Here is a 24,093-nt window from a genome sequence, read left to right on the forward strand (position 1 = left end):
AATTGTAATTATTAATTATATTTTTGTTAATATTTATATATTAAGATGAATCCGTGCATCGCACGGGTCAAAAACTAGTAGTTTTTAAAAGATGAATTTCTGTGTAATTTTCCCTATATATTTGAACTCTTAGGACCCGTTTGTTTTACCTACTGTTTATTGTTGCTGTTTGCTGTTTGCTGTTACGGTTTGTTGTTGCTGTTTGCTGTTGCTTTTACGGTTTGCTGTTTGCTGTTGGAAAAAGCTGCTTTTCCAAAAATCAGAGATTCTCTGCTTTTGTAAAATGCTGCTTTTCAGGTGTAAAAGACAAACAAGAGATCACTAACCAAACACCTAATACTGCTTTTTCAGATGTAAAAGGCAAATAGGAGGTCACTAACTAAACATCTAAAACTCTACATTTTAAAGTAAAAAGGCAAAAAGGAGTATGAAAAGGAGCAACCAAACGGACCCTTAATTTAGGATTGTAAAAAAAATTACATACAAATTCATTTTTAAAAAACTATGTAAAATTATATCAGGTTATAATTTTGAATTATATCAAACTAATAAAAGAATTATATTTAATCTATTTTAAGAATTAGAGTTTATAAATTAGAGGTCTAAAATATATTGTTTAGGGTTTATGATTTATGAATTAGAGTTTAGATTAGAATTTGTAAATTAAAGTGTAAAAACATACTTTATTTATTAAATATAGAAAATAATAACATATTCAGAATTAAGTTTGATCATTAAGTTTGATAATATAATTTAGTTGTAATATTTTAGGAACTTTTGTCCTCGTCCGATATATGAATTGAGAAAAAATGTCTGGCAGAATAATTCTTTTTAATAAATATTAATTAAATTTATATAAAATAACATATACAACTTAATATTTTAGGTGTCTTCTATGCTTACTTTGTTTTTGACAAAGTATGCTTTACTTTGTTTTTTAAAGCTTACTTTGTCAAAAACAAAGTAAGCATAGTCTAACCCAATGTTTTAAATATAAATAATATATATAATTTTATTTTATTAATAAATTTTAGAAATTCTCACAAAGTTACCGTCCCATTTCAATTAAAAAAAAAAAAAAAAAAAAAGTCCCATCACCCAGATGGATCCTCAATAGGAATAAAAAATCTCTACCCAATTAACAACCCTATTTTACTCTTCTTTTTCTTCCATTTATATGAAATAATGTGAACTTTTAGAGCATGTAGATAGATATGTAAATTGGTTATTCTATTTATAATTTTTTACCATAAAAATTAACGTAGGATGACATTGATATATACTTGATAATCAATTGCAAATAAATAGCAACAATCTTGTTAACATTCATTCATCTTCTTTAAGTCTGTAATTAAACGGGTTCAATTCTTAAAAGATAAATTTAAATATATTCCACCATGGTGGATGATGATCACAGTCAGAGGTACAAGGAAATATGAGAATAATACTTTTGGGTCATACGACCTGACAACATTTCTGACCAAAAAAATACAAGAAAAACGCCGAGTTTCATAATAACGTTTCTAGTTATATAATACAGGTCTTATTTTCTACTAGTTCACAGCCGAGATCGAATAAAAATTCTCTTGTTATCAGGTTCCAAAACATAAGACCTTTTGCTGTCTTCGTTTGGTCCATTCTGCAAAGGCTCTTTTCCCTCAATACATTTGGTTGATAACTCATTTTGGTGCTTCAACTTTACCATGTCTTCCACCATTTCTTCTACTCTTATTTGCATAACATCTTCAGCTTTCTTACACTTGTTTATTAAGGGGATTGAAGTTGCTGGATTCTTCAATTTCTCTTGCACTATCTCATACACCTTTTTTGGACCTTCAATTTTAAATAAAGTTAATGGTGATGAGAAAGCAGATCCCTTAAAAATAATATACACAAACAATTGTTGTTGCCATCAACACACACACAAACAAAAGGCACATTAGTATTATTCAGTTGCTTTAATTTAATTATACTCCAAGATATTAGAATTACTGCATCAAATCTCTTCTCAACTAGGTGTTAACAGTAAACAAAAGTTAGTTCATAAAACATATACTGTAATTCTAGGTGGATTGAGTAGCCAAAGAACAAACAAATGCCATGAACTTTTGCTTGTTTAATTCAAATACACTTAACCTTTTAAGAGTAGAATACCAATGCAAAAATGAAATGAAGTTCAGCCAGCAAAAATCTCTCAGTTTTTCTAGTTCTTTCCCTTTCAAATCCAACAAATTATGATCAAAGCCCTATTGTTAAATCAGTTTGGTAATGAAAAATTAGGGTGAAGCCTGCTCTAACATCCAAATGCATCACCCTCGTTCATAGTATTTAAAGGCAAGCCCAGTCTATAAAAGCATAATAACAAAAAACAAATGCTACAAGATGATATCAATTTGGAAGGAGGAGATCAAGGATAAAGCAAATGACAGATTTTCCCTGAGGGGGAGATGATTAACAGGAGAAATGACACTATCAAGCAGTAGGCAAAAAATAAAATTAACAGTAGCAATAGCAACCCAAATTTGTTGATTAGTTGAAGTAAATAGCGTTCCAATTTAGTCACGATAAATTCATACATCAATTGTGAATTTGGGTTAGGTTTGTTAACTTCTAGGATATTCCATGGATAAGAAGTAGCATATCAATTATGCTATTAATTTCATAGGATCAAGACATGGTTAATCTACCAATTAAATCTTTCAGAGCCAAACATGATCTAATTTACGGCCTAAAAAGCAATCGTAGGAAGTGATTGAAATAGAATACATGTAACTATTCTAAGAGATCGCTAATTCCCCAAAAGAAAAGCAGAATATACAGACAAGTAGGTGCGGTCTCAAATTTTATTCATGATACATCCCCTAATTCGTTAGGGTATATCTACACCGAATTCAACGAAACAATTTCCGAAATTACTTCTGACGATTTCACAAGGGAGAAAAGCACTTAGAAGTCTAATTAAGAAGGGGTTTTTAATTAAATAGTTGAAAGAGAGAACGAACCAGTTACGCCTTTGAGGGAGCCGGCGAGTGTAGAATCGACGGCGAATTTGGCGATGTCATTGAGAATCCGTCCAAACTTGTTGACGGAACGGTGTTCGTCTATAAGATAGCGAGCTTCGTGAATTTTAATGGCGGTAGTCATATCGGGGAACCGGCGTATGACTGTAGAGATTGCAATTCTACAGATTTCTGAAGAGAATGGTTATTCGTTGAAAGCTGATACAACATTTGCGTATTATCTTCGCCGTATATACTATTGACACGTATGCTATAGCATTTCCAATTTCGTTTCTCGCTCACGGTAAAGTTTTTCAAACGGATAAGGTAAACAATAGTACCAAATAGGCTCAATCCAAAGAGAGAGAGAGAGAGAGAGTTTAGATTGCAAAACCTATAATTAATCCACTAACTTTACTGATTTTTAATATCAAGTCATCTGATTATTTATTTTTGGTTTAATATATCATTTGTCAATTTATCCAAAAAGATTAATTGGCACCCTAAACTTTTAAAGTATTTCAATAATTCCCTGAATTTATATAAAATGTTTAGTTAGCTTCCTGAATTTACGTAAAATATAATCAATTGATCACTCGGTTGCAAAAAAAAAGTAAATTAAATGTGGAAGATGTATTCCACGCATCTTAGAATGTTATTACATAATTTAAAAATAGATTAGAAAGAAAGTTATGACTTGCTCAACTATAAAACTTTTCAACTCTAATATTAGAATCACATATCCCGATTTTGATCATTTTACTTTTTTAAAGACGCATGTAATACATATTCCGTATTTAACTTATTTTTTTTTTGCAACCGAATGATCAATTGATTACATTTTGTGCAAGTTCAGAGGGCTAACGGAACATTTTATGTAAATTGAGGAAGCTATCGAGACACTTTAAAAGTTCAAGGGGCCAATCAACTTTTTTGAATAAGTTTAAAGGGCAAATTATATATTAAGCCTTTATTTTTTTACACTCCATTATAAAAAAAAAAATCATATCGAATGGAGCAACGAAAGCGGATTTAAAAAGCCTCCATGCTCCAACTTCATATTCATATATCATCAGGCCGGCCTTGGGCATAGGCCCGGGGTGCGCCGGCCTAGGGCCCAGGGCTGGAGAGGGTCCAAAAAAAATTAGCCTTTATATATTATGAAATTTATTTATTTTTTAATATAAATAATGATAAAATTATATAAAAGAGTCTGTTTCTTTCTGAAACCCCAATGATAAAAAAAATTCAAAACCTATTTTGTTATGTATAATTTTTTTATTATTAAATGAACCATTATTACTTATTTTGTCTAGAGCCTCTAAATTGTCAGGACTGTTCCTGTATATCATTTGGTAACTGTAGATTGAGCTAACCGAAAAATGAGCACAATTAATCTTATAATTGAATGTTTTGGAGGCATCAAAAGCTAAATTGAATCCATGTATTGTTGAATCCAGATAAATTTACAATTGGCTTATCGATTGAAAATAATACTTTTGTATGTGAAAGAATTAATTGGACCACAACCAATTAATTCATCATACAATTTTTTTTTATAGGTACACTAACTATACTACTTGAAAAAAACTTATACATGCTTAGCCATAGGCATTTGCATTGCAAATGCATCAAAGAAAAAAAATCTCAAAAACAAAAAAGAGTTTTATTCTTTTTGTGTTGAATTGTTAAAGAGAGATTGAGAGAAATTTAGTGAGGGAGAATTGTGATTGATTTGGAAAATACTACAATGTTTCAGTGTAAGATTCTAATTTGAGGGTTCCAACTGTCTCCTAAATAATTGTATACCTCAAGTTTGAGTGTGTTTGAGAGAGTCTTATTTTCTGTATTCTCGTTATTATTAGTGGAGTTATTTTCGGTGCCCTATGATTTTTTTTCTTATAGAAGGGTTTTCCGCGTAAATCTGTGTGTCTCTTTCTTGCTTTATTTTTATCCTCATTATTTTATTATTACTCTATTTTATTTATACACATCAACTAGTTACAAGTTTAATTTATATGAGATCCTAACAAGTGGCATCTGAGCCTAATTTTCACACAGGTGGTTGTATAATTAAAATGGGAGGTTCTTCGGCTTCAATGATTAAATTGAACGGTTCAAACTGGTCAATTTGGAAGTCAATGATGTAGGATATTTTTACTGCAAAGATATGCACAAAGCAATAGAAGGAGAAAAAACCAAGCCCAAAGATATGAAGGATCGGGACTAGAACAAGTTGAACATAAAGGCCATCAGAACTATTCTTCAGTGGCTAGACTTCAACGTGTTCCACAATGTGTTTGAGGAAACGTCTACCCATGAACTATGGAAGAAGTTACAGAAGTTATATGATCGAAAAATAGCTCGTAATAAATTGTTCATGATAAGGAAGCTTGTCAACCTTAAATATAAGGAAGGTATCCCCATCGTCGAATATTTAAATGAATTTCGTAATGCTATTAACCAATTGTCTTCTAATGAAGATTGTACATAAAGATGCGGTCCATTCCTTATTGTTACTTAGCACTTTACCGGAGAGTTGGGACACCTTGGTGATATTAGTGAGCAATTCCGCTCTCGAAGGAAAGATGTCAATCAACCACATCGTGAGTACCCTACTCAACAAAGAGACAAGGAGAAAAACTATAGTCATTGACAACAATCAAGCTCTTGTCACCGAGCACAGAGGCAGGAGTAAAAATAGAGGTCCCAACAATTTGAATAAATCTAAAGGAGGCAACAATATCAGGGGAAGATCCAAGTCCAGAGGTAGAGTCAAATGCTACCACTATGGACTAGAAGGACATTTAATCAGGAACTGCCGCAAACTGAAACAAGAACAAAAAGGAGGGCAATAAACAAGAAGATGACAAGAACACCATGTTGGTCCCGTGTAACGTGATAGGATTAGTTCCAAGGGGGGGTTAGGAACTAATATAACTTTTTCGCTTAATAATGCTGACTTAATTGAAAGTTTGATAGTTTAACTTAGTTTCAGGTCAGCAAGGTTGAGTGTGGCGTGAGACAGCTTTAATCAGATACTGACTAGAGCTGTTTCAGTTGTGAGTTGGGAAGTAACACTTAAGTCAGTTTCCAACTCAGCACTCAGATTACTCAGCTTCAGCTTGTGCAGATTATTTACTGAGTAATTTTAAGCAAGCAACATATATATATATATATATATATATATATATATATATATATATATATATATATATATATATATATATATCAAGAGAAAGGGTGAGAAGTTACTCAGCAGACTTATCCTGGTTCGGCCTCTCTGCCTACGTCCAGTCCCCGGAATCCCTCCGAGCTTTTTCAATCCTCTACTGAGCTCTTTAAAGGTAGAGCACAAACCCTTTACAATAGCAACTGAGTATGCAAGAGTACCGTCCTCTATTCGTCTACTCAATCCTATCTACCACTGAATACTATAACCGAGTATTCAGCTTCTCTCTACCGCTGAGTACTATAATCGAGTACTCAGCTTCACTCTTCTAACCTTTTACAAATGATAAGAAATTGTTCTTAACACAACAAAGAACACTTTAGATGACAGAATCAATCTAGACTTTTACACAATGATTGGAGTTTGGTGTAAGAGCTTGCTTTTTCTTTTCAGACAGCTTCTATTTTGGATTTTCACTTCGTGAAGATTTTCTTTTTGTGTCTGTATGTTCTTGTATGTGTATTATCCAAGTGATGATTTGGTCTTTTTTATAGCAATCTTGTGGGAACAACGGTCTTCTTCGTCATCATGTGGTCAGCTTCCAGAGCTGCAGGCCAATCCTGTCTTCTGTTTTGGACAGGTGCCAGATTTGTCTTCTTGCGCACACAAGATGACAAACTCATAATCTCACATGAATATCTAGAAAACAATTCGAGATAATCATGAAAACTAATGAGAACATAAACAAAAGAAACTAAAACAGAAAACGAACTAGGACAGGCAAATGTCTGTAACCTATTTATTCTTTTCTCCTTTTGTTTTTTTTCTTTGAGGCTTTTTCTGTTCTTCTTTTTTTTTCTGCCTCTATTTTTTTCCTTTTTTTTTTTGCATAACCACAATAAGTAATTATAGAGCACAACAGTTTTGTTGTCTCTTCTTTAAAGAACTTGTGGTTCAAAATATGTCACGAAACACAAAATCAAACGACCCAACACTTTGTACAAACTTCAACTGGACTCTGAAGGCTTAAAAGTTATCCTTGGCCAAAGGAATAAACAAGGTATCAAGAACGGGGGAAAAAAGGCTCAAATTGGCATTCTAAAGGCTAGTTAAATTTTGGTAACTTTTTTTTTCAGGGTTCAAAAGCGTGGAAAGGTTAACAGCAAAAGAAACCTAATGCCCTTATCATTTTAACAGTTCGAATTCATCAATCGGGTCTTGAAACGTATATCATGGCAAGTTCTAGAACTAACATACTATGCGGACGCACTCAGAAGAGAAAATAGAGCAAATGCATAATGTGTTTGCTCTTTCCATTAGGCTCAAATGCTTACCAGAAATGGGGTGTAAAGTGGTGCTGCTACTTCTAAGTCAACTTATTAAAACGGGTTTTCATGCAATGTTGGAAACAATTCGGTTTGTCAGCGTGTAGGCAAAGCATTTACTTGACTCTGACTGTTCAGAAAGGTACTCGCAAGACTCGATAACACTTAGGGGACTCAGTACTAAAACAACAAGTAACTTTATCAACTATTTGGAAGATAATGAGCTAGCAATGGTAAAATCTCAATGAAACAAAGCAAAGGGCAGCCACCTCACACTAGGTCAAACATATTCCCTTTCCGAGGCGATTACCTCACACTATTCTAGACTTATACCAATAGTTGCATAGATTTCCAGCCTAAAGAAAGTGTGTTAAACATGTACAAAACTACTAATAGAATGGACAGCAAAACAAGAACTAGAATATAACAACCATATTCACATGAAAGCACTTCTAACACATCATCCCTCCGCCTCTTTTCTCCTCGCACCATCCTCGGTGCGGAATTTAATCAATTAGGGGCAAGGGCAGCAACCTCAACAACCAATCAAATGAGAAGACAAAATATAAACAAGTGATTGAGAAGCTTACTGCCCTTTTTAGGGGAGGGGACCCCGAGCCTCAATCTTTTCGAGGGAAAGGCGGGTCAAAATTGACCGACTTGAAATATGCTTCTTGGCTAGCACGCATCTCTCGGATTTCTTGTAATATGCCTCTTGGGTGCATTGAGAGGCTTCCACGGTGGTAGTAGTGTCTTGGACGAGTTCTCCCAAGGTTTATAGTTGACCTTGTACAATCCGAATATCCGGAAGGGGCGACTCAGTCGGGGCTTTTCTTGTCGCTGTTGCCTTGGTGAAACGGGGACGTTGGCTTGCTGTTTCGGTTCCATCAGTACCATCATTGGGCAGCAACTCCTTAGCTGTTGCCAATTTCCCTGCATCCACAAAAACAAGATTTTTCCCTTCTCGGCGTAACAACTGCATATTCTGTAAAACTTTCAAGCTAAGAGGCAGCGTAAGGCATGAAATGTGTTTATCAGTGTGTGCTACATCAAAATAACATAGGTGCAGTGCCAATGACGTTATCAAGTGTCCTAGATAGATATACTTGGGTTTTTAGACTAGCTTTTGGAACTTGTCGGCTAGCCAATAACCCAAGTTCACTTTTTGACCTGTAACCATACACCACAAGAAAAACATCTCAGCTTTTGAAGTTTTCGTTCAATCTTTATTCCTAGCCGAGTAATTGACTACTAAAAACCTATGCTTCACTTTGACAACGGGGTTGCGAAAATAGTGGGCTGGTGTTTTAGAGGGGATATACTCAGGTGCGGACTCAATTGTGTACTCCTTAAAAATGTGTTCATCATCAAAGTTCAAAGGGTAATCACATAGCATGTCAAGATAAACATCAGAGGCAGCAAAAGTAGCATTCATCAGTCCTAGTGCAACATTGAACTCAGTTATAGACAAGTGATGCTCTTTATCTAGCAACCTAAAGTGAATACATTTAGAGTGTATATCCAGCTTTTTCGTATCACAGTGAAACGCATAGGTGCTATAGAATTCGTGAACCAAGTCATCAAACACAGGGAATTTCATGGCAAACAAATCTCTCTAACCAATTCCATCTACTAACCCATAGAAATCAGCATGCATTTTTAAATGTGTTAAAGCATCCTCATCAACACTATAAGCAGGGATAATTTTTCGGTATTTCAAAGAATTATACCTCGCTGTTTGTTCGGAGTTGGAGAATGTCAAGGCACTTACATATGGACTGGTGAGTGACCCGTATTTGCTTTTCCTGTGTCCGAGCCGAGCATGTTTCTTCGATGGAACCTTCAGTTCTAGACTCGAGCTGTCTGAACTTGTCGAACTAGCTGACCCAATTAAAACTTCAGCGGCTTCGGTGTCTGAACTGGAAGCGGGAGTTGGAGTTTTTGCCCTTGGGGGTTTTGGCTTGTTTGTTGTCTTTTGCTTGCTGGATTGAGACCTAGTGGACCTCCTAGTGGTTGTGGAAGGGATGGGGTTTGGCTTCCGCTTTCAAGATGTTGTTGCAGCTCGTGTAGGGGGTGCTATTTGCTCTCTCATCATCTCTGGTTCAGTTACTAGAGTGGTTGGTGTTGGAGAATCGCCAATGGTCGAAGCAGATTCGCCGGTGATGGGTGTTCCATCGTTTGAGGTGACGGTGGTTCCGTCATTTAAGGCGATGGTGGTTCTGTCATTTGAGGCGACGGCGGTTGTGAGTGAAGGTAGTGAAAAGAAGGTGGCGGTGGTGCTTTGGTAACGGAAGAGACGAAAGGAAAGTGGCGGTGATATTTGGTAGTGGAGGATGAAAGAAATCAAATGATTGGAAAATTAAATTGGAAAAATTAAATCAAAGGATTGGTGTAGGTAGACTTTGTAGGATATTAAATTGGAAAATTAAAGAAATGGAGAGTGGGGGCGGTGATGTTAAATGGAATTAGAAAGTGGGAGTGAGGGAGATGGAAGGTGAATGATGTAAGTTGGTGAAGGTGGGAGATGAAAAAGAAAGTGGCGGTGAATGAAGGTAGTGGGGGATCTCCTTTTAGTTTGGTTAAGTCATAAGGGTTAAGTGAGCCATTGACCCTTTTGACCATTGTTTTCTCAATGTTGGGCCTCATCTTCCTTATTAAAATTTAAACCACCTCTTAGCTCATATATCTTAAATCACCATTTCTAACCTGCAAAAAGAAATTATCAAAGGAAAGACAGAGCCCACTGAAGAAGAAGATGGCAGTTAAGTTAGTTAGTCCAAAATTAATAAAAATAAAAATAAAAGTAACAAAAGAAACAAGAATAAAGGATACGTGTTAGTCTTGTGCAAGACTAACTTTGGGCTGCCTCCCAGTAGCACCTTTAGTTAACGTCTTCAGCTAGACACATCTGAGTACTAAAGCTCATCTCTTGGGTCAAGGTACTGCACTGCTTCAAGAACTCCAATGGCAATGTTCTCATAAAATAATTTGAGTCATTGACCATTCACTTTCTGTACTTTCCCATTCTCCAAACTCTGAATTTCCACAGCTCTATGTGAATAAACTTGGACAACTATGAAAGGCCCTATCCATTTTGATTTTAATTTTCTGGGAAACAGTCTCATTCGAGAATGGTATAGTAATACCTTCTGTCCTACCTGAAATTGTTTCCGAACAATCATGTCATCATGAAACTTTTTAGTCTTCGTCTTGTATATCCTTGAGCTTTCATAAGCATCATTCCTCAACTCTTCGAGCTCCTGGACCTGAAGTTTCCGGGCCTCCCTCGCTTCATTAAGGTTCATATTACATCGTTTTATTGCCCAGAAGGCCCTGTGTTCGAGCTCGACTGGGAGGTGGCAAGCCTTCCCATATACTAGTCGAAATGGAGTGGTTCCGATAGGCGTTTTGTACGCGGTCCGGTAAGCCCATAAAGCTTCTTCTAGCCTGGTGCTCCAATCCTTCCTTGTGAAATTCACTGTCTTTTCCAGGATGGACTTCAATTCTCTATTTGACACTTCCACTTGGCCGTTTGTTTGGGGGTGGTAAGCTGTTGACATCCTGTGTTGTACGCCATATTTCTTCAAGAGGGCTGTCATAATCCGGTTACAGAAATGAGTTCCTCTATCACATATGAGTACTCGAGGCGTACCAAACCTGCAAAAAATGTTAGCTTGAACAAATTGAATCACTGTTTGAGCATCTTCGGCTCTGGTGGCCTTTGCCTCAACCCACTTAGACACGTAATCTACAGCAAGCAATATGTAAAGATTTCCAGACGAAATGGGGAATGGACCCATGAAGTCTATTCCCCAAACGTCAAAAATTTCACAAGAGTAAACTAGTGTAAGTGGCATCTGATCTCGCCGTCCTATATTTCCTATTTTTTGACAACGAAAACAAGATTTGCAAAATATGTAAGCATCACAGAATAAATTAGGCCAAAACAAACCACTGTCTAGTATTTTGCGAGCCGTTCTCTTTGGGCCAAAATGGCCTCCGCAAGCCTCTGTATGGCAAAACTTCAACACTGATTCCACCTCGCTTTCAGGTATGCACCACCTTAACAACTGATCTGAGCAGTGTTTCCACAGGTATGGGTCATCCCAAATGTAATACTTGGCTTCAGCTTTGAGTTTATCCTTTGCGTGCCTACTGAGATCGTCCGGAACATCTCCTGTGGCCAAATAATTCACTAAATCAGCATACCATGGGGTTATTTCACTTACGCTAAATAAGTTCTCATTTAGAAATTCTTCACTCAGCGATAGTGCTTCTGCATTGTTGGGTAAACGACTTAGGTGGTCTGCCACAAGGTTTTCGGACCCCTTTTTATCTCTAATCTCGACATCGAATTCCTGGAGGAGTAAAATCCACCGTATCAGCCGAGGTTTGGACTCTTTTTTCTGCATTAGGTACCTAAGTGCTGCATGATCAGAATAAATTATGACTTTAGTACCCAACAAATATGAATGAAATTTTTCTAAAGCAAACACCACTGCTAAGAGTTCTTTCTCTGTTGTTGAATAATTGCATTGAGCAAGATCCAAGGTTCTCGAAGCATAGTAAATCACGTGTGCACTCTTGTCAATTCACTGCCCTAGCACGGCTCCTACAACGTAATTACTTGCATCGCACATGATCTCAAAAGGACGATTCCAGTCGGGTGGTTGGATAATCGGTGCTAAAACCAACTTGTCTTTCAACAAATCAAAAGAATCCTTACATTCCTGGTTGAAATCGAATGGTACGTCGTTTTGAAGCAACTTACACATCGGCTGAGTAATCTTTGAGAAGTCTTTTATAAATCGCCGAAAAAAACCTACATGGCCATGAAAAGAACGAACTTCCCGAACACTAATGGGGTAAGGTAAAGTTTGGATAACATCTATCTTTTCTTTATCTACCTCGATTCCTCTTGCTGAAACAATATGGCCTAAAATTATCCCCTGATCAACCATAAAATGACATTTCTCATAGTTCAAAACCAGATTAGACTCTAGGTATCTTTTTAAAATTTTAACGAGGTTAGACAAACAGTGATTAAATGAGTCTCCATATACCATGAAATCATCCATGAACACTTCAATTATTTGTTCAATATACTCAGAGAAAATACTTACCATGCATCGCTGGAACGTCGCTGGTGCATTGCAAAGTCCGAACGGCATCCTCCGATACACGAAAGTGCCAACGTGGCAGGTAAAAGTGGTTTTTTTCTGATCTTCCAGTGCCACTGGAATCTGGTAAAAACCCGAATAACCGTCAAGACAACAATAAAAACATTTTCCAGCTAAACGTTCTAACATCTGATCAATAAATGGAAGCGGGAAATGGTCTTTTCTAGTTGAAGTATTCAACTTCCTGTAATCGATACAAACCCTCCACCCATTCTGAACTCGGGTGGGAACCAATTCTCCTTTTTCATTAGCAACCACAGTGATTCCGGTCTTCTTTGGCACGACATGTACCTGGCTTACCCACTTACTGTCGGATATTGGAAAAATCACACCGGCGTCATACATCTTCTGAACTTCCTTCTTAACAACTTCCATCATGGGCGGATTCAATCTTCTCTGTGCTTCCCGTTTAGGCTTTGCATCATCTTCGATGTGAATCTTGTGCATACACGTAGCGGGGCTTATGCCTTTAATATCCGCTATGGTCCACCCTATAGCCTCCTTGTACTCTTTCAAAACTTCAATCAGTTGTTCCTCTTCGTTTAGCTCTAGTTTTTTGGAGATGATGACAGGAAGAGTGTTCTCGCTGCCCAAGAATGCATATTTGAGATGGCTGGGCAGCAACTTTAATTCCAACTTCGGCGCCTGCAAAATAGAGGGTAAAGGTTTCTCGTTAGAGGCTGTTAATTTATTAACTTCAGAAATCTTACCATCTTGTTTCAAGGCTGCCAATTCGTGCATAACATCGCGTATATCTTCTCCCATCTCAAAGTTGATTTCACCCTCGACTCCGATGCTTTCTTCGACGACCACCTGCAACTCATCTTTACTAAAAAGCTCAAAAGCTCGCTGGGTTATTGGTTCGAGGATATTTATACCACAAACTGAAGATACTTCATTAGGAAATCTCATGGCATCATAAACATTAAATTGAACAATTTTACTGTCGAATTCCATAGTCAGCGTCCCTTTCTTAACATCAATCTTCATGTTAGATGTTTGCAGGAATGGTCTTCCTAATAGGATCTCCGACGACTCCGATGAACAGTTGTCGTCTTCCATATCGAGAACAAAGAAGTCCGCTGGAAAAATCAATCTGTTAACCTGCACCAAAACATCTTCCAACACCCCCTCGGGGTAAACAATAGATCTGTTAGCAAGTTGAATAACGACACCAGTTTCTTCAAGAGGACCAGCATTTAAAGAGGAATAAACAGACTTAGGCATGACATTTATAGACGCTCCTAAGTCACACATCGCCCGTTTAATACTAGTATTCCCAATCTGACATGGAACAGCAAACATACCTCTATCCTTACTTTTTTAGGGCATTTTTCTTTGAAGTACAGCCGATACATTGGCACCCATGGTGATCTTTTCATACCCAACTCTCTTAGTTTTATTAATGCACAAATCTTTAAGGAACTTAGCATATCGAGGAACTTGCTTAACAATATCAATTAATGGAATATTTACCTCGACCTTGCGAAATAACTCAAATATGTCCTTCTCTTCTGTTTCCTTCTTCGATCTGTCGAACCGATTCGGGTAAGGTGCTGGAGTAACTAAAGGAGGGAGTTTATCTCGCTTTTGCACTTCTTCTTCAAGAATTTTATCTTCCTCGACGATGTTCTTCTTACTGGCCGGCTTTCTTAAAACGGGCTGCTCTATGTCTCTTCCGTTACGAAGGGTGATTGCGTTCACGTTTGGCTTTGGATTGTCCACCGGTTGAGAGGGCATTTTACCTTGAGATTGAATCTCACTCAGAGATGTAGCTATTTGAGTCATCTGTTTCTGGAGTTCCTACACATTAGTTGCAAGATTGTGGACAACATCAGTTAAAGGCATACTTGAGTTTTGGGTGGATTGGTGAGGCCGTGATTGATAATTTTGCTGTCTTGGTCCGTAGCTGAGGTTTGGATTATCACGCCACCCAGGGTTGTACGTATTAGAGTATGGATCATACTTTCTTTGATTTTTCCCTTGGTACCCATTAAGTGCATTGGCTTGTTCAGAATTCTCTTCATACAAAATAGGGCATTCATCAATAGCGTGTTCAGTGGCTGTACAAATTCCACACTTCTTCACCTGAGCCGCCTTTCCGAGAGCTAAGTTCTGCATAAGACTAGTCAGTTTATTCAATTTCTCCTTAATGTTAGAACTGCTTACCTCATATGCCTTCTTGGGACCTTCCTGAACTTTCCCAAACTGTTGAGAAGTTGCTGCAATTACTCTGATCAACTCCTTAGCCGCGGTTGGTGTTTTGTCGAGGAAACATCCTCCGCTTGCCGCGTCCACCATTTTTCTTTCCATGCTAAGCATCCCTTCATAGAAATATTGGATTAGAGAATTTTCAGCTATCCCGTGTTGAGGGCAATTTTCACATAACTTCTTGAACCTCTCCCAATACTCATGAAGCGACTCCACATCTTTTTGCTTGATTCCACTGATTTCTCTCTGAATTAATACCGCTCGGGAGGCTGGAAAATATTTGTCCGGGAATGATTGTACCATCTGGTTCTATGTAGTGATGGTTCCTGATGGCAAATTTAAAAGCCAATCCTTGGTTGCATCTTCTAGTGAGAATGGGAACGCTCTCAACTTCACTTGTTCTTCCGTTACTCCTTGCGGTCTCATGTTGGAGCACACCACATGGTTCCAGAATACCAATTAATATTCCTTTGAGTCTGAGGATTAGTTATACCTATTAATACCAATGAGATGAACAGGTGACAATGATGAATCTACCCATCCTGTTATCTCAAATCGGATCCCCAATCCTAATGAACAATGTTTCATCGGATCTATGTAACTGTCCAGATATCTGTATATATGAAGCTTGTGAGATCAGCTTTCTGTCGGATAGAAGACATTGTTATATACAAGTCTCAACAGTGATATGTCAATCCCAAACATATCACTTGACTTGGGGTGGTTTTAAGTTTATCAGTTTACTATAAAGTTTTGTCTCACTTCATGCTTGTATGAACACTTTATAATCACTTTAAATAAACTTACGGATTTCCTTTTATCAGACTTTATTTAGTGCTTAAAAGCGATTGCCTTTATATAGTTATAAAACATATATCTCATTAAACAAATGATATAAAGAACAATTCATTTACATTAAGTTTGTATCCTAGAACAATTGTCTATAGGACACTAAACCCCAACATACTCCCACTTGGACTAAAGCCAATTGTTTCTAAAACTTATCCCAGTAGAAGTTAAATGACAATCATGTATTCTCTGGGTTAAAGGCTTTGTCAACGGATCTGCAACGTTGTCCTCTGTAGGTACTCTTTCTATTCTCACATCTCCTCTAGCCACAATCTCTCTAATGATGTGGTATCGCTTAAGGTAATGCTTGGATGCATTATGAGACCGTGGTTCCTTTGCTTGCGCAATGGCTCCATTGTTATCACAGTATAGTGTAATGGGATTGACAATGTCAGGCACCACACCTAGTTCTGTAATGAACTTTCTAATCCAAACCGCTTCCTTTGCTGCTTCCACAGCTGCGATATACTCTGACTCGGTCGTAGAGAAAGCTACGCTTCCCTGCTTGGAACTCTTCCAACTGACCGCGCCCCCATTCAAGATAAACAGGTATCCTGATTAGGATTTATAATCATTCTCATCTGTGAGATGACTTGCGTCTGAAAATCCTTCTATTTTCAGATCACCTTCTCCGTACACTAGGAACATATCTTTAGTTCTTCTCAAGTACTTAAGAATGTCCTTGACGACAATCCAATGCTCATCTCCCGGATTCCCTTGGTAACGACTCGTTACAGATAACGCGAACGCTACGTCAGGTCTAGTGCATAGCATAGCATACATAATCGAACCGATTGCGCTGGCGTACGGGACTACAGCCATGCATCGTTTATCATCATCGGTTTTAGGACATTGATGATTGTTTAACTTTACTCCATGTAACATGGGTAAGTTACCTCGTTTCGATTCAAGCATGCTAAACTGATTTAGCACCTTTTCAATGTATGTAGCCTGTGAAAGACCAAGCAGTCTTCTCGATCTATCTCTATAGATCTTTATACCAAGTATATAAGCTGCTTCACCAAGGTCTTTCATTGAGAAGTTACCAGATAACCATACTTTCACTAACTGTAAGAGAGCAACGTCATTTCCCATTAATAATATATCGTTCATATATAGTATGAGAAATGCTATAGAGCTCCCACTTGCTTTCTTGTAAATGCAAGCTTCTTCGCAATTTTGTTCAAAACCAAATTGTTTTATGGTTTCGTCAAAACGTTTATTCCAGCTTCTTGATGCTTGCTTGAGTCCATAAATGGATCTCTGAAGTTTGCAAACTTTATTTGCATCCTTTGATATGAAACCTCCAGGCTGCATCATATATACATCCTCAAGCAGGTTTCCGTTTAGGAAAGTTGTTTTCACATCCATTTGCCAAATCTCATAATCGAAATGAGCGGCAATTGCAAGCATAATTCTGATTGATTTGGACATAGCCACAGGAGAGAAAGTTTCGTCATAATCAATTCCTTGCTTCTGACGATATCCTTTCGCTACTAACCTAGCTTTGTAGGTGCTAACCTTTCCATCCATGTCTGTCTTCTTTTTGAAGATCCACCTGCACCCAATGGGTATTATCCCTTCGGGTGGATCAACCAAAGTCCACACTTGGTTAGTATACATGGAATCCATTTCAGAATCCATGGCCTCAAGCCATGCTTTAGAATCTGGACTAGTAAGAGCCTCTTCGTAGTTTTCAGGTTCGTCGTCTAACACGGGAACCTCATTATCATCTCCCACTAGAAAACCATATCTAACTGGGAGTTCACAAACTCTTTGTGATCTACGAATAGGTGGCACTGGAGTCTCATCTAATGGGACTTCTTCGGGTACCTCAACCGCCTCTGTTGTTTCAGTCGGTGTTTCTTCTTCTTGAACTTCGTCAAGTTCAATCATGCTTCCCTTTTGTGTTTCTTCGAGAAACTCTTTCTCTAAGAAGGTTGCGTTCTTGGATACAATTACTTTCTGATCATCTGGATGATAGAAGTAATATCCCATAGTTTCCTTAGGGTATCCAATGAAGAAACATTTATCAGATTTCGAATCTAGTTTGTCGGACGCAATGCGTTTAACAAAGGCTGAACAACCCCATATTCTCATAAATGAAAACACGGGTTTCCTACCAACGAACAATTCATATGGTGTGGAACTAGCGGATTTAGTTGGTACTCGATTTAGGGTGAAGAGGGCAGTTTCTAAGTCATAGCCCCAGAACGTCTTTGGAAGTAAGGCCATGCTCATCATGGATCGTACCATATCTAATAGGGTACGATTTCTCCTCTCGGACACACCATTGTGTTGTGGTGTATAGGGAGGTGTCCATTGTGAGCATATCCCACATTCAGTTAAATAATTCAGAAAATCATCTGAAAGATATTCGCCACCTCGATCAGATCGAAGCGTCTTTATTTTCTTTCCTAATTGATTTTCTACTTCATTCTTGAAGCATTTGAATTTCTCAAAAGCTTTTGACTTGTGCTTCATCAAGTAGATGTAACCATATCGGGTATGGTCATCTATGAAGCTTATGAAGAATTTGAATCCTCCTCTTGTTTGGACTGACATAGGACCACATACATTTGAATGAATGAGTCCTAGAGTGTCTGATACACGCTCACCTTTATTGCTAAAGGGTGTCTTTGTCATTTTACCTTTTAAACATGATTCGCATGTTTCCAATGATTCGGGATCGATTGGATCTATAGGCCCATCTGAATGTAGCTTTAGCATGCGTCTCTTGTTTATGTGGCCTAAACGAAAATGCCACAAGTAAGTTGAATTATCTAGCTTATATCTTTTGGTATCAATTGCAAAAGCAGGAATTTTGTTATATAACACATAAATCCCATTTTGTGAAATTCCTGAAAAATAAAAGATCGAATCTTTATAAAAATTGCAACTCTTGTCTTTTATTGAAATATGAAAACCGTCGTCAATAAGACGGCTAATAGAAATAATGTTGCGAGACATTTGAGGAACATATAAACAATTCCTTAATTCTATTACAAGCCCAGAGGGCAAATTTAAAACATAATCTCCAATTGCGAGGGCGACAACTCTTGCTCCATTTCCTACTCGCAAGCTTATGCTTTCTTTCTTTAGTTCCCTAGTCTGATTTAGCTCCTGCATATTTGTACAAATATGAGATCCACATCTGGTATCTAATACCCAAGATTCAGACAGTGAAACTGTATTTATTTCAATATAAAACATACCAGATGTTGAAGCACCGCCATTTCCCTTCTTGAGGGAGGCTAGGTACTCCTTGCAGTTCCTCTTCCAATGCCCGTCTTTACCACAGAAGTGGCACTCTCCTTTGGGCTTCTTCACTTCCTTTCTCTTAGCTTTGTAGGGCACGACTTTCTTATCTTTCTTGGGATAATTAGGATTGGGATAGCTCCCTTTCCTTTTCTTTGATCCCTCAATGACAAGAGCCGGTATGGCTTTGTCTTTCTTCATATTGGGCTCAACTGACTTGAGCATATTTGCAAGCTCTTCAAGAGAGGTTTGCAAGTCATTCATCTGATAGTTCATAATGAACTGTGAATAACTTTCTGGGAGGGATTGAAGAATTAAGTCTATACTTAATTCGTTATCCATCGCAAATTCAATACTAGAAAGTTTGGTAATGTAGCCAATCATCTTGACACAATGTGTCATGACAGATGTGCCCTCTTGCATCCTACTATGATATAGAAACTTGGATATCTCGTAGCGTTCGCACCTGGTTTGTTTCCCAAACAATTCCTTTAGGTGCATGATGATGGAATAGGCATCCATTTCCTCATGTTGCCTTTGTAATTCCGGTGTCATCGATGCAAGTATGATGCATCCGGCATGATCATCATCAGCCTTATGCTTCTGGTAAGCATCAATTTCCTCAATGGGAGCATCATCAGCAGGGAGAAGGGGTATCGATGTATCAAGTACATACCCTATTTTATCGAACTTCAAAACAATTTTGAGGTTACGAAACCAGTCGGTGAAGTTTGAACCATTCAATTTGTTATCGGTAAGAATGTTTTGCAGATTGGTTTTAGTCATGATTATAAGAGTGGGTTTAATTAAACCTGAGAGTGAGAAAGAGTAAACGTATGTCATTCATTTGCTTAAAGTATATCAATCTAAAATTATAGGCCTTTTAGTTTATTTTAGATTGCTCCCACTATTTTGCCAAATTAATAGCCCTCCATATTAATTCGAAGAATTTCACAAATCCTTTAGTGAGCTAGGATCCTAACTCCTGAAATTTCGCCTTGATTTTACTCAACAAGCTAGTCTCATTCATTAGGTAGATTCATGTAATCAATCACATCTTTAATGTGATTCCTAGGTTATTGGGTTACTAACCACATTAGTAACTAATATGCTATTCATATTAATCCCAACCGTCTTGCCCATTAGTTTATGACAATATGAGTTTACTCATCCAATTATCATAATCTAATTTAAGTATTACCCCATATTCATGAAAAATGATTTTCGATAATTCAGGTGTTACCGAAAGGACCCCGAGCTTGAGTTTACTCAACAACCCAAAGGCCCTCAGCACTGCCGGCTGAATTATAATATTAGGGAGGGGCAACCAATTTTAATAACTTGTTTATTTACTTAACTTTTTAATGAGGGATTTTATTTTAGGTCTCATAATCTAACTTAGTCTTGATTTGCTTTAGCATACATCAGACACATATATTGGCGTTATGGACATATCATCTAAATTATTCCGTCGAGCCAGAGACGGAATAAAAGGGCAAACCTAAGGAAATACTAACTATTACATATTTCTCTTTAGGTCCTCCGTCTTCTCCATGGCGCCTTGAAATTACATATTAATTTCTATACTACTAAAGAAAACTTCAATTGAATTGAAAGGAATCAGATGAGAGGAGAAATTACAATAGATAGTAGAAAGGCAGGACTCGTAGGCCCTATTTCAAAAATACCAAAAGACTAAAGAGGGTCCAAATATGTCCATAACTTCAAACATGCATAGACTCAATTAAATAAATTTAATTGGTTGATTACATAACTATCTTATGTAATATTTATGTTAATCACATTAACATATCAAATTAACTTTCATCCAATTTTACTTCTAATAGTTTCGTATCTTTTATATTAATCTTTAGATTAATATAACTATACAAAACTTTAATTATGCACGTCCCAATTATTTTGATTTTAATTCATTTAACATTTTGATTTACAAATTGGTAAAACAAACTTTTAAACAAATTTTCATTCGATAATCAAAACAGAAAACTATCAATTTTTGAAACATATATATTTAAATATAAAAACGATTTTAAATATATATATATATATATATATATATATATATATATCAGTTCTAAAACGGTTTTAAAACGATTTTCAGAAAATAGGAAAAACTACTATAGATTTCCGTTTTATCTTTAGAGTTAATAAAACGGATTTGATCAATCTAACTATAAAACTAATAGATTTCGTTATCATGATTATCAACCAAAATAATTAGGAACATACGCATAATCTATTTTAATTAACAATTAATTAAAACTTATTTATCCTTAGAATTAATTAATCAAAATAATTTGTTAATTAATCCTAACTATAAATATTTATTCAATCCTATTGAAAAACTTCTAAATTTTCATATATGAAATAACGGATTTAACGATGGCTCTGATACCACTGTTGGAAATTAGGCTAAGGTATAGCAGCGGAAATATAAATTTTTTAACCTATTTCCATTTAACCACAAGATCCGTTAACCGTTATTTCATATAAAGAATGACAAGAAGAAATACCTTTTAGAAGTTCTATCTACCGTTGCAAACGAAGTGCCCACAACTTCAAAAGAGATAGAAACTGTCTACCAATCTGCCCCTATCTAAAACAGACCTTCCAGACCTCCGAACGACAATCCCTTCGGTGGAAACGTGGAAGAATATGTCTAGAAGCTCATGTCCAAACATCGCGACGATCCGACGGTTCAATCTCCGGAAATCCGTGAAATCGTGAACTGACCTGATGTAGGAGTAGTAAAACGAATTTCTCCCTTTTGTTTGTTTTTCTTCTTCGAGTTCCCAAACACGAAATAAAACACGGGAAGATTAATTTAGTATCAACCGTTGAATAGCAACCAAAGTAGATTGCCTCTAACTAATCAACACAAGATCAAGGATAAAAGAAATAGATGAAAATTAATTGATCAAACGAAGCCGTAGAGAAATCTCGTCCTCGAACTAGTGGTGTCGAATTTTCTCTCTCTTGGACTAGGTGAATTTCGAAAATCACAAGTAGGGTATGGCTTGCTTGGATTTCGAAAATCTCAAGGGAAGGGGTATTTATAATCACTTGTATCTAATCCCTAGTTAGATAGAATTGGGTTACTGAATAGGAATTCCATTCGGAATAGAATTCCTAATTATTATCTCACTATATATCTAATATATTAAGGATAATAATAATAACCTTATTGGATAATAATAGGAGTATATTAATCTAATTAAAACTCCTAACTTAATTATCTCTTAATTAATTTAATTCATATTCCTAATCTAATTAGGATTAACAAAATCAACTTAATTATTCATGTATATTACTACATGAATTTCGACCCCCTTATGTCCATGGGCCTTATTGGGCTCAATTGGGCTTCTATCAATTAATTAACATCTATCTCTCTTTTAGGTTCCAAGTCTTATGTGTGATCCATTAGGTTCTTATTGCTTCTAGCCGTATGCAACGTTATTAAATTAATTTTCAAAGAATTATACTTAATCTTTGCATAATGGAATGATGTACAGAGTATGTGATTAGCAAGTCCGTAATCATTCCCCCAGAGCTATAAGAAGACAGGTTGATTCTGTCGTTAACCTTTCCGTATTAGTTACAGTATAATTCGATCCTTTATCAACTACATCCTTGAACTGAATCTTATGACTATGGGTGATGTCAAGTCACATATAGCGAGACGTTCGTTTTACTTGTACATGCCGAGTCAACTCAAAAAGATAGGTTAAGTGAAATCTGTATTTCTTACTCTTAAGCTATCACCTTGCAAGGATTTAGAGTCGAGTCTTCCACAAGCGATCCATGGATGTATCTCCCATTTATCGGGAGTGATAAATGCTCAATCCAATATATAACGACTCCGCAATTACTTCCTGTGATACCCAACGTCTACTGTTCACACCCCAGAGTCATCTCTGTTAAGGATCGTGTTACACCAGAGTCAAAGCATCATATTCCGTAATCCAGAATACCAATTAATATTCCTTTGAGTCTGAGGATTAGTTATACCTATTAATACCAATGAGATGAACATGTGACAAGGATGAATCTACCCATCCTGTTATCTCAAATCGGATCCCCAATCCTAATGAACAACGTTTCATCGGATCTATGTAACTGTCCAGATATCTGTATATATGAAGCTTGTGAGATCAGCTTTCTGTCGGACAGAAGACATTGTTACATACAAGTCTCAACAGTGATATGTCAATCCCAAACATATCACTTGACTTGGGGTGGTTTTAAGTTTATCAGTTTACTATAAAGTTTTGTCTCACTTCATGCTTGTATGAACACTTTATAATCACTTTAAATAAACTTACAGATTTCCTTTTATCAGACTTTATTTAGTGCTTAAAAGGGATTGCCTTTATATAGTTATAAAACATATATCTCATTAAACAAATGATATAAAGAACAATTCATTTACATTAAGTTTGTATCCTAGAACAATTGTCTATAGGACACTAAACCCCAACGTGTTGCATGTGACTCGTACTTTCTTTAAGACCCGTAAAGACCTGCATGCCATCGGCCATACTTGAAGCGGGGATTTTAATGTGAGCGATGAGCATACTGAGTAAGAACTCGAGTGATTTACCAATCCAAGTAATGGAGTCGGTCATCCGTGTATAGGATTGATAGTACATCCTGAGCATTGAGGAATCGTACGAATGACGCTGAGCATTGATGTGCCGAACATGCGCAAGTGTTGACCGAGTGCAGTGAAGGATGTCATTGGTCTTTACCTGGTCAGTGTCCATTTCTTCTTTGCTTAAGTTGAGTAGGCGTATAGCCTCACCAATTTGTTCGACGGAGCATTGAGAAGTGGAGGAGATAAGTTCACGAGCTCCGGTTAGCTCAGCGGTCAGTTGGGTGAAATGTTGAGTGACTTCAGCAGAAGTTGTAGATAATGAGTTCACATCTGATAGGGCATTGATTTTCCCTTCGATAGAGTCCATGTGATTTACCATCATTAGCTGAAGTTCCGCCAGCTTGACCATGAATTCCTGCTTGGGCTGCTGAGAGACCAAGGAGGTCATAACACTCATCAGCTCCTTAAGACCATTGAGTTT

The 24,093-nt window shown here is 36.9% G+C and overlaps 1 long non-coding RNA gene across 1 annotated transcript; it reads right to left on the reverse strand.

Moving 5' to 3' along the window:
* Positions 1 to 1,365: 1,365 nt before the first annotated feature.
* LOC136218924 (uncharacterized) lies at positions 1,366 to 3,395 on the reverse strand. The gene is made up of 2 exons (XR_010683977.1): positions 3,003 to 3,395; positions 1,366 to 1,833 (listed from the first exon to the last, which is right to left on the reverse strand). It is a non-coding gene; the product is annotated as an uncharacterized lncRNA (long non-coding RNA).
* Between the last annotated feature and the right edge of the window lie 20,698 nt (positions 3,396 to 24,093).

Source organism: Euphorbia lathyris, chromosome 2 (genome assembly GCF_963576675.1).
Source record: "Euphorbia lathyris chromosome 2, ddEupLath1.1, whole genome shotgun sequence".
Classification (NCBI taxonomy): Eukaryota; Viridiplantae; Streptophyta; class Magnoliopsida; order Malpighiales; family Euphorbiaceae; genus Euphorbia; species Euphorbia lathyris.